Source organism: Dermacentor andersoni, chromosome 8, assembly GCF_023375885.2.
Source record: "Dermacentor andersoni chromosome 8, qqDerAnde1_hic_scaffold, whole genome shotgun sequence".
In the NCBI taxonomy this organism is placed as follows: Eukaryota; Metazoa; Arthropoda; class Arachnida; order Ixodida; family Ixodidae; genus Dermacentor; species Dermacentor andersoni.
Genome location: NC_092821.1, coordinates 19,646,045 through 19,658,532, shown reverse-complemented (window position 1 = coordinate 19,658,532; position 12,488 = coordinate 19,646,045). Strand labels below are relative to the sequence as shown.

At 43.5% G+C, this 12,488-nt stretch overlaps 1 protein-coding gene across 1 annotated transcript in view; it reads left to right on the top strand.

Annotated features, from left to right (window-relative positions):
* LOC126526590 (phospholipid-transporting ATPase ABCA3-like) overlaps window positions 1-12,488 on the top strand; it is a 68,061-nt gene that overhangs the window by 43,054 nt on the left and 12,519 nt on the right. The window lies entirely within an intron of this gene.

The window sequence follows — 12,488 nt, the reverse complement described above, 5'->3', positions numbered from 1 at the left end:
CATTATTCTGCACAAATCGACTTCGACACCGTAGGAATCAGGATAACTTCAAAACAAATGATACAACGAATAATAATAAGGACAGCATGCATCACGTTCACTTATACGAAAATTCCTCTAAAGCAGTGACCTAGTTTCACCTGGTAGTAAGTTACATTTTTCGATTGTACGAGGGAAGAAGCTATGCTTAAATAGGTGAGTACGCGGTTGAAATCGTGCAAGGCCTAATTTATGGCATTTCCTAGTAGGTTTCAATTTATCAGGAGACAGATAGTTGTCCTTTATTGAGTAGCGTGGGGTGTTAAGAGAGTATGCAACAATTTAAAACATTCACGATCGCGCCCCTCTGACAGAGGTTGTAGACCTAGTGCAACAAGGTGAGATGAGGGTGAGACGTCCCAATCATAACGGCAGTATATGAAACGGGTTGCTTTTCTTTTGAACTGTTCGTGTGTGTTAATGCCACATACTTTATCAGGGTTCCAGTTGGGGTAAGCATACTTGAGAATGGGTCGGATGAGCAAGTTATATGATAGCAATTTTGTTTCACGTGGAGCTGTTCGCAATGTACGTGTTAGATAGCCTATTTTCTTTAGTGCTGTATTGGATGTGTATTCGATATGCCTAGACCATGACATGTTAGGTGTGAAGATGAGGCCACCCAGTTCACACGACAGCAGAGGTTGCCTTCAGTACTACAGAATTTTCTATTGTACAACAGGATTTTTCTGTAGTAACTAGAGATTCCTGATGGAGTGACATACTTTTCTGATGTACAACAGATATTTCTTGTTGTGACCACAGAAGCACACGCTGTCGTATGTCTGTTGTTACAACAGAAAGCTGATGCCGTGCCACATATTTTTGTAGTACTACAGAAAAATTTGTCATCACAACAGGCACCCTGTCGTCACAACAGAAATGTTCCTGAAGTAAGCCGGCAAACTTCTGTAGTGCTACAGAGAGCTGTTCAAGTACTACAGAAACGTATTGTGGCAACAGGCCCCCAATTGTCACAACATAAGTGTTCCTGAAGTAATGCGATCAACTTCTGGTGTACTACAGAAAAATGTTGTACGAAAGAAACCTATCGTTGCAACAGGCCCCCAATTGTCATAACAGAAGTGTTCCTGAAGTAATGCGAGAAACCTCTGCTGTACTACAGAGAACTGTTGTTGTACGAAAGAAATCCTATCGTCGCAACATGTACCCAATGATGACAACAAAAGTGCACTGAAATTATGCGGTGGGACAAGCTTCTTTAATGCACGATACTTGTATTCGGACATCCGTTCAAGGGAAGCGCCATTAAACGAATTGAGAAACAAAGAAACAGATGTGCGCCTACCAAAAGTGAAAGTCACTGTTTTTTTTTTTTAAATTATATTCATTTGCCATTTCTCGCACCACCTGCAAAATTGTGTAAAAGAATAGTTAACTGTTAGTTCATACCCACTTGAAGAACACATGAAACTTTCAGTCCGTCGTATTTTGGGACGTTGTTTCTGTCATTCTGTTGTCTGTAGTGTGACGTCCTGTAGTCGAAAGTTATGTATTTCCTGATCAATATTTAATTAAAAATTGACACAGACCTCTTTAAGCATATGTAAAATTATTATTACAAAAAACAAGAAAAACATAAAAAATTGCCGCCCGGGATTCTAACTTCGGACATGAGGATCCCGAGCCCAGCGTCTTACCACTGCAGCACGCCGAACATGTCTCTCGTACATTTTGGCTATGTCAACAGCAAGAATCGCTGTCTGCGTTGCTGTTTACATTTGCATTTTAAAAGCCAAAATGCGCTTTCACTGCACCGTGTCAACTGCCACATCTCAAGGAGAGCAAAAGTGTTGTTACCATCGACAGGTACATCGTGGAGTGCTAGAACATAGATTTTGCTGTGCGATGTCTGTATTCAATAAGAAATTTAGAAATAGACAAGGGGGACTGTTAGGGTTGTGATTGCCGATTTCGACATTTGTCTGCTGCTCGTTACACTTTTGAGCGCGCGTATAATTCGTGCTTTCAATGCAAAACAGCTGCATAAACACTCGTGGATGAGTCGTCATTTTGACAGCATACCGGCTTCTCACAGTAGCGCTGTACCAGAATAATGAGACCCGAGCGAGACAGCATATCACGCAACTTTGTGGAACAACCTAAAGCTTCTTCTTCGCTTCGCAGAAGCTTGTGCAATACTTCTGGGAAATAACTAATGTGCCAGTGTAACCACACATGTAAGTCTACAGGCCTGTGTGCCGCATGTTACCAAATAAAACAAAACGGATACGCAGCCACTCCCGCAGATGGTATGATTTTGATCAGTCGCCGATTTTAAGGAGGCCGGTAGGGCGTTGCTGCTGCCGCGTCGTCAAGGCACAATTATAACCATTGGCCACGTCGACTTTACTACCGGTGTCGGTGCTATCAGCATTGCCGGCTTCAGAGAAGCACGATTGAATACCGCGCAAGAGAAAAGTACAGTGTACAGCACCGATGCGAAACTGGCATACAATTTTAAAGTGCCGCGACGGAAAGTGCTTCTGTTGCGACTTCAGAACTCTTGGCCGTCGCGACCGAATGTTTCTGTTGTGACGTCAGAATTGCTGTCGTAACGTCAGAGTCGCTGTCACGATAGAAGGCTGTTGGTGTGACTTCAGAACTGTGTTGTCGTGACAGAACGTTTCTGTTTCGGCATGAGAACTCTTCGTCGTCATGACAGCATCTTTCTGTTGCGACGTTAGAATTTCTGTCGCAACGTCACAACCGCTGTCACGATAGAAAGCTGTTGTCGCGACTTCAGAACTCTTGTTGTCACGACAGAACGTTTCTGTTGCGGCTTCAGAACTCTTGGTCTTGGCGACAGAATGCTTCTGTTGCGACATCAGAATTTCTGTAGTAACGTCAGAAACGTCTGTGGCAACTACAGAAAGGTCAGGAACTTCTGTCGTACAAAAGAAATTTGTGTAGTCGCGACAGAAAGTTTTGTAGTTGCGACAGGAATTCCTGTTTTCTTCAACTGGCACTACGGAAGCTTGTCGGATCGCATAATTTCTGTGCACTTCCACTGTCATTATTGGGTGCATGTTGCGGCGATAGGTTTCTGTCGTACAACAACATATCTGTAGTACTACAGAAGTGTGTCGCATTACTTCAGGAACACTTCTGTTGTGACAAATGGGGGCGTGTTGCCTCAATAGGTTTCTGTAGTATTTCAACAGCTGTGTGTAGCACTACAGAAGATTGGGTTACTTCAGGAACATTTCTGTTGAGACATCAGAGTGCCTGTTGTGATGACAAATTTTTATGTAGTACTACAAAAATCTGTCGTAGAGCTTCAGTTTTCTGTTGCAGCAACAGACATACGACAGAGTGTACTTCTGTAGTCACAACAAGAAATGACTGTTCTACATGAGAAAAGTCTGTCGCTTCATCGGGAATCTGTAGTTACTACAGAAAAATCCTGTTGTACTACAGAAATTTTCGTAGTGTGGAAGGCAACCTCTGTTGTCATTTTCAACTGGGATGTTACAACAGTCGTGGTGCTTAAGTTACATAGCACACAGTCTTCAGCATGAAGGTGGATTTTTTCGGAGATATGATTTGTCAAATCATTCATATACAACAAGAACAAAACTGGCCCTAGTACTGAACCCTGGGTAACTCCAGACGTCACATTTACTACAGAAGAGTTTGACGAAATAAACGAAACTTAGTTGGAAGGGTTATGTAAAAAGCTATCGATCTAGTCAACTAAGTAAGGGGTTTTAAGTGTAGCGCGAAGCTTTTAGAGAAGTTTTTAGTGTGTTACAGTATCGAATGCCTCAGACAAAATCTATGAAAATGGCATTTATTTGATTTGCAGTGTCGAGAGCTTGTTAAATGCCATGCGATAATTCTCAGGACTGAGATATTGTGTCAAACCCGCGGCCAAAAAAATAATGGGAATCACTCAAGATGTTATTATTTTCAAGAAATTCCATATTGCGTTTAAAAGTTATATGTTCAAGAAGTTTACCTGATTGAGACGTTAATGAAAGCGAAAAATAGTTTAATGGTGACTGTTTGTTGCCGGATTTATACAAGGTAAGCATTCTTGCCAATTTTCAAACTAAATGGACTGTCGAAGTAAAGAGTTTTTAAACATTAGAGCCAAATACTGAGTACCCCAACACAATATTTAACAAGAGAAGCTTTGGTAATGCCACGAGGGCCACAGGAGTTTTGTAGTTTCTGAGCCGAAAATTAAATTCAAAACATCTTCGTGACTCGGTAATATCACCAATTGAATAATGTAATGCATGAATGAAGGTAGGTAAGTCGAACTTTTCAGTTGTGAATACCAATTGAAAATATTCGTTCAATTCGGTAGCGATACTTATTGGATCATTAGAAGGGACATAAGTTATAACAATTGAATTTTCGGAGGCTGAGCTGGGTAAGATTGAACCCGAAAATTTTGCACGGTTACTTCTCATTAGGTCTTGTATTGTAACCCTGAAGTAGACATCATTTGATGAATTATTTGAAGGCGAAGTTCCGCCTTGGCTACGACAAATTTGGCTATTTTAAGGGAATCACAGTTTCGTTTTAAATGCCTTAACCTTGTAACACGACGCGACAGGTGAAGTGTCTCACGCGAAATCCAGAGAAGATTCGTTTTTTTTTTCTTTTTGTAGGAACTAACCGTTGGATACAGCTTGGCACAATATTTTCAGAATAAGCCACTAAGAAGTTTACATCACTGGATGTGTGGACTGAAAGATAAGCAGGCTAGTATAGTAAGCTATAGTAAAAGCAGTGGAGGAATTATATACTGACCTGTACAATACCCAGAGCAGAAAGGATACCTCTATTGAAAGTAAAAATGAACGGGCTACACGAGCTCCTTCTACATCTTGCGATGAAGTTAGAAGGGCCTTCGAAGACATGAAACGAAGAAAGGCGGCCGGAGAAGATGCAATAACCGTGGATTTCATTAACCCTTTACTGCACAATTTTTTGCTTCCTCAAAATATTATTCATGGAGTTGTAGGGAAGCATAACAGTACCTGTACTCCCATGGGAACTTACTTTAGCAAATGTGTGGGGTTTCAATTTGCAGAAAAAGGGTATGTTGCATATTTGCAACAATGTGCAAATAAAGAATAAGTTGAAAGTAAAAGATAGATTTAGTGCGATTCATACTCAGATGCTTATTTGCACGAGACAATCATTAGTGCACCTATGATTTAGTGTGGAACAAAGAGAACCACTTGTACATGCTTGTGCAGCACAGGTGGTTCCCACACTTCGTGCAGTACGTCATGCAGATTCCCGCCCAGCCAGGAAACAATGCAGTGTTTTCGGGTTATTGTCAAAATGTAGAACATCGAAGCACAGACGTAAAGCTGTACCCGTGACGACGTGACACGACAACGTGCGGAGGCGCAGCGTACTTTTGAAAAGAAAAAAGGAAATTCGACTAGAGAACATCTTGTGCACATATTGAATCAAAACGGACTTACACTCGTGGCTGTCGTGACTAATTGAATAGTCACTGCCTTCACTATCAGGAGGAATTGCTGGGCCATACCAGCGTTTCGGAGCCATTACACTATTCGGAAGAAAATAAACCATGTACACGTTGTTGCATTTGTGCAACATAGCAACGTTCTGTCGGCAGGAACAAACTATTCCGAAATTACAATGTTTTTTTGAACCTGCAGAGTCAGAAGGACGTGGAGCATAGCGTAAGAATTTTTTTTGTGTTTTGTCTTATGGAGAAATACATTTACAATTTGTAAAACTTACCTATATCACTGCTCGCGGGCGCGCGCAGCCTCCGCCACGTTTGTTTAGGTAGAAGATGCGAAGAATTAGCACAGATTGCAGCACAAGGTGCCGCGTTTTACAGACCAATGTTGCGGATATGCAACAACGTGTACAGGCAGCTCCAAACTGACTTTGCTTCGGTTTTTAACGCCGTTCATCACACTGTTGCGTAAATGCAACAAGGTGCAGTAAAGGGTTAAAGATGGGGGAGACATCATGCTTGAAAAGCTTGCGGCCCTTCTTACGAAATCTCTCACTATGTTAAGGAACTTTAAAGTGGAAGAATTTCATTACTATACTAACCCACAAAAACAGAGACGTTAAAGAATTCAAAATAATAGGCTTACTTTAAGTATTGTATAAACATTCACCAAATAGTTTCTAATAAAATAAGAGCAACAATTTACCACACATAACCAAGGGAACAGGCTTCAGGAAAGGATGCTGTACAATGCATCGCATTCATCTAATCCATCAGGTAATCGAGAAATCTACAGAATACAAACAGCCTCTTTACATGGCTTTTATATATTATGAAAAAGAATTTCATTCAGTAGAGATACCAGCAGTAATAGAGGCATGACGTAATCAAGGAGTACAGGAGGCTTACGTAAATATCTTCGAAAATATCTACAAAGATTTCACAACTACCCTAATTGTCCACAAGAAAAGTAGGAAGATACCTATAAATAAAGGGGTTAGAAAAGGAGACACAATCTCTCCTATGCTATTCGCTGCGTGCTTGGAAGAAGTATTCAAGCTACTAAATTCGGTAGGCTTAGGAGTAAGTCTCTATGGTGAATATCTCAGCAACCATCGGTTTTCAGATGGCATTGTCCTGTTCAGCAACACTGAGGGTGAGTTACGACAAATGATTGAGGACCGTAGCAGAGAGAGTGTAACAGTTGGGTTGAACAATAATATGCAGAAAACAAAGATAACGATCAATAGCCTGGCAAAGGAAGAAGCGTTTAAGATCGACAGTCAGCACCTAGAGTCCCCGCAGGAGCGTCTGCGGTAGCAGGCGTTCGGTGCGTTGTGACACCACGTACCCGAGAACACGAGGGATGAACCCTCGAGCGTTTGACCGTGCGTTGCTTAGCCGTGTTCATTGAAAAGGGTATTCTTGGGGTTGCGCCGATGCTCCGTGTCAAGGCCTTTGAGGCCCCTCGGCGGAGGCCAGAGACCCCTTTGGCCTCGGCTTTACGTAGACGGCACCACCGGATTGACCCACCCGGGGGAAATCGGTAGTTGCCTTTTCGTGTCTCTCTCTCTCCCTCTAGCCTTCGTCTTTCTCTCACTTTCCATCTTTACTGTGTTCTCCTGGCTTCCATTTACTGGGAATTTTTCCAGGCACCAAGGGTTAATCCTGTCTGAATAGCCAACCTAGGTTATTTCAAATTTTGTTATTGAGATAACGTACAGCTGGCGCTTGCAGGACCTGTTTTTACAGACCCCGTAGCGTCCCCTTGTAGTGCTCCACGATGGGTGGCTGGCGTTATTGCCGAAAATTTTATTCTTCTATGGCAAGTTCTTCCCCCCCCCCCCCTTGTCTCCCTCAGAACAGAGGGCACACCGAAGATGTATTCCAGTTGTTTGGACGTCAAAGACACTACTTCTCACGATTTCACGTCATTCACTCGGAAAGATCAGATAAGCATGTACGAACGCTCTCCCCATTTCTAATTTCAAAGTCTTTAACTGACGCTCTTGGTCCAGGCTACAAGGCATCAAGGATGGCCAGTGGTAGTCTCCTCTTAGCGCTCCATGATCTGAAACTATTCGAAAAGTTACCCAGTATAGTATCATTTGGGGACGTTCAAGTGACAGCAACTACGCACCGAACTATTAACACTATCAGCGTCGTTGTCTCAGACGATGTTTTGCTTCAACTAACAGAGGCAGAGCTCCTGGAGGGCTTCAGTGAGCAGAATGTTGTCAATGGGAAAAGAATAAAGATGAGGCGGGATGGTAAGGAAATCGGGCTCAAACACCTAATACTCACCTTCAATTCAAGTCTCATGGCCGAGTCCATAGAGGCCGGGTACATCAAGCTGCGTGTTAGGCCATACGTGGCAAATCTGCTCCGATGTTTCAAATGCCTGCGTTTCGGCCACATTCGCGGAGCTGCCGAGGCCGCCAAACTTGTGCGAAATGCCGTCCCGATGAAGATACCTCTGAAGCTTGCGAGAATGCTCTCCGCTGTGTAAACTGTGATGGAAAGCACGTCGCATACTCGCGGTCGTGCCCATCCAGGAAAAAATAAAAATAAATTGTAACAATCAAAGTAAAAGACAATATATCATTCAAGGAGGCACGCAGGCGGGTTTCATACCTGCCCATGAACACCCTTGCCGATGTGACGCGTCAGGGGGCAGGCAGCGACACAACGGCTTCAGGCGGCTGTCCGACCCACAAGCAGTGAGTCGTTATTTACGCCACCTGCCCCCGCGGCGGTTGCAGCTAGCGCTGCTCCGCCGACCCAGCAGAAGGGGCCATCCACCTCCAGGCAGGTGGCCTCAAAGTCTCGTCCAACGTGCTGAGGCCTTCACGTAAAACAAAGCACTCGGAAGAACACGTGTCAGCGCCTCGCAAGAGGCGATGGACACAGCGACTCGCCAGACAGCGCCACCAGCGCCTAAGGAGCGGCGAGCCTCGCTCGATTGCTCCAAAAAAAGACAAAACCCGCATCATGGCGCCTCCAAAGGACCCGTGAAATAACCTCAGTCACTTAAACACACAACACCAAACAGATTTCTCATAATTAAAACACAAATGCTGCAGTGGAATGAACGAGGACTTCTACATAACCTCGTTGACATTAGAGAACTACTACACAAACATCACCCCAAGTTGCTCTGTGTGCAAGGGACACATCTCAAACCTACCAACACATTTATCTTCGAAACTACACCATCTTCCGGAAAGAACGTCACGAGGCTAATGCCTTTGGTGGTGTAGCAATAGCAGCCGACAAGGCGGTAGCTTGCCGACACGTCGCACTTCGGACACCCCTTGAGGCAGTGTCAGTTCGGGCCATTGTTTTTAATAAACTAGCAACTGTGTGTTCAATTTATATACCGCCTAACCATCATCGCAAAAAAAAGAGTATTTTATAACCTCATTGATCAGCTTCCCGAGCCTTGCATACTCGTGGGAGATTTCAACGCTGTAACACGATAAGGGGAGACTCAGGATGCGACGAGAGTGGTCGACTCATTGAGAACTTTATCTTTTCCTCGGGAACATGTAAAATTAATAAGAACGAACGAACGTACTGCAGTGTGACACATAGCATGTACTCATCCATAGACTTAACTATAGTTTCGAATTTACTAATTCTCTATCTTGAGTGGACCGTTCTGTAGAACCGCTTTGGGAGCGGTCACGTTCGTGTTATTTTAGACCTAACAAAACAGGTTAGATGCTCTCCACATTTCCCGCGATGGAACGAGAACTGAGCCAACTGGGAACTGTTCTGAGAACTGACGTATTTAGGCGGAGATAACATTGGTGGTTTTAATGTTGACGATGTTGTGGCATATCTAAGAGGCTTCATTATTGACACTGCAACTGAATGTATCAAGCAAACTAACGGACTGGCAAGTAAACATCGCATCCCATGGTGGAACGACGAATGTCGGAAAGCACGACAATATCAAAATAAATCTTTGAGATTACTTCGAAATCGTCCAAGGGCTGAAAACCTTAATAATTTCAAACAAGCCAGGTCACAACGCCGGGGAAGAGGTCGACGTGCAAAGAGAAAAAGTTGGGATACGTACATCTTCACTATAAATTTGTTCACTGATGAAAGAAAAGTATGGAAAAGGGTAAATAAGTTAATAGGTCCGTAGTCACATCCCCTACCATTAGTAAGTAGCCAATGTGATAGCTTGGAAAATCAGGGGGATTGTCTAGGCGTAAACTTTCAATATATCTCGAGTGCATCGCACTATACAGATACATTTCTCAGACTCAAAGAACGTGAAGAGCGACATACCCTAAACCGCAAAGGTTCATCGAGTGGTAATTACAATTGTCCAAATACTTTGGCGGAACTTAAGGCGTCTCTCGTTTCATGCAACAACTCGGCACCGGGTGGCGATCGTATCATTTACGAAATCATTAGGCACCTACACCCTGAAACACTGGAAACACTCCTATCTCTTTTCAATACCATGTGTGCGTTGGGGTATATTCTATCGTCCTGGAAAGAAGCTGCAGTCATCCTCGTACTTCAACAAGGGAAGGACCCGGCCTTAGCGAACAGCTACAGCCGATAGCGCTAACAAGCTGTTTGCACAAAATTTTGAAAAAATAGTAAACCGGCGCTTAATGTGCTTCCTAGAAAGTAACAACAAGCTGGACCCCTTTCAACGTGGTTTCCAAAAGGGAAGGTCGACAATAGACCACCTTGTCTGCCTTGAGGAAAACATTAGAGCTGCATTCATTCATAAGCAATTTTTACTTTCAGTATTTCTATACCTAGATAAAGCGTACGACACGACATGGCGATTCGGGATCCTCCACGATCTTTCAGCGATGAGCCTAAAAGGTGGCAATGCTTTATCTAAATCATTCACCCAAGAAACTGGTGTTCCGCAAGGGGGCGTACTTAGTTGAATACTATTTATTGTAAAAAGGAACAGCCTGCACATAGTCTTTCCGCGCGCAATGTTTTATTCGATTTAAGTCGAAGGTGTACAAGTAAGTATCAAATCATGCAATATTGCTGTCTGCGAACGACAAGTGTAGCTTGGAATAAACAAATTGGCAAAATGGGCGGATGAGAAGGGTTTCAAAGTAAACACCCAGAAAGGTAGCGTGTACTCTGCTCAAACAAGAAAGAGGTAGCACCAGTGCCTAGTATAACGATCAAGGGAGACCAACTCTATGTGATTAGCCAACACAAATTCCTGGGAATCACTTCAGACTCAAAGCTAACGTTTATTCCCCATTTTCAAAATCTCAAAATAAAATATCTTAAAACAATGAACCTTCTCAAGCTTGTCACGCACTACATGGGGTAGCGATCGAAACGGCCTTCTGAACTTATATAATAGTCTTGTCCGCTCTCGCCTTGATTACGGAGCAATTATCTTTAATTCCGCAACACCTTCTGCTTTAAAAATTCTAGACCCCGTCCACCATTTGGGTACGCGTCTCGCGACCGGTGATTTCAGGACAAGTCCAATCCAGAGCCTTTAGGTAAAGTCAAATCAGTGGTCACTTCATGTGCAGCTGTCATATAGCAGTTTCACATATTTTCTCAGAGTACAAGCGAACACTGAGCATCCTTGTTACCCAACCATAAACGATATCGGCGCTCCTACGCTCTTCCATAACAGACCTGCAGTGAGTAAGCCATTTGCTTTGCGTGTGAGGAATCTCAATGAAGAAATGAGTGTTCCAGTTTTAATGTTGTCCTATGGCTCAAGCGAGAATGTTACCGTGATGGCAGTGGCAGAGCTCATACACGGTTATATGTCGTTTCTTGATGTCACGAAGCATGCGCCAGAGGCACATATCAAAATTCAACTCTTGCACCGAGTTTTTCACAGACGCTTCCAAGTCACATACAGGGGTTTCTTACGCAGCCATCGGCCCATCTTTCTTGGAATCCGGCACACTGCATCCGGAAACAAGTATACTTACGGCCGAAGCTCATGCACTATTGTCGGTAGTAAGGCATATATTGAAATCAAAGCTTCGAAAAGCAGTCATATTTACAGACTCCCGAAACGTCGTAAAATCCCTGAAGTCACTCTATAGACATAAAAACCCTGTACTTATTGAGCTCTATTCCGTTCTGTGTAGTACGTACATATCAAACCAGGACATCAGTATATGCTGGATATCTGGCTAGAGGCATCGAGGTTAACGTTCTAGCAGACGAAATGGCCACATCAATTACATCACAAGCTACTCTTACCGCTACAGTCCCTGCAACAGATCTGAGGCCTCTCTCACGAAGGAAACTGCGGAACCACTGGCAAAGCTTGTGGGACGCGGAAACAAATAAGCTGCACCTAATCAAACCACAGTTAGGTGTCTGGCACTCAGATGTCCTATTCTGTCCTCTCAGAATAGGGCACACATTTGGCACCCATAATTTTTTTTTTACTTACTGGCAATGAAACTCCAAGCTGTGGTAGATGCGGAGAAAGGCTGACCGTCCTCCACGTCCTGCTGGAATGTCGGGAAGCCGAAGCTGAGAGAAAGAAACACTTTCCTCTGGCATACCACTATTGTGTCCGACTTCACCCGGCTATGTTTCTTGGCAAAGAACCACTTTTTAACACAAAAACACTCCTTTGTTTCTTGCTGTCCTGCATGTTATTAGTCCCATACATTTGTAGCGCTTCCTCTCTTGAGAGGATGCCGCTGCGGTAGCAGCGTTGTATAGCACATGCCTCCAGGCCCTTTTGTCTCAAGGGTTCTAACGAGGCAGTGGTGCTCTATTAAATTTTAGCATCTGACATATTCTGTATATCGTATCATTCTTTCGCCATCACATTAATGCTCATAGTACACGTCATGTGTCATCGCCGTAATCTTACTACACATAGACTTTACGCACTTTAGAGCCACCATTTAAGGCCCCCTTTACAGCCACGTCACATCAACATCATAGAACTGATAACTACACTGCGAACTCTTTACCATGG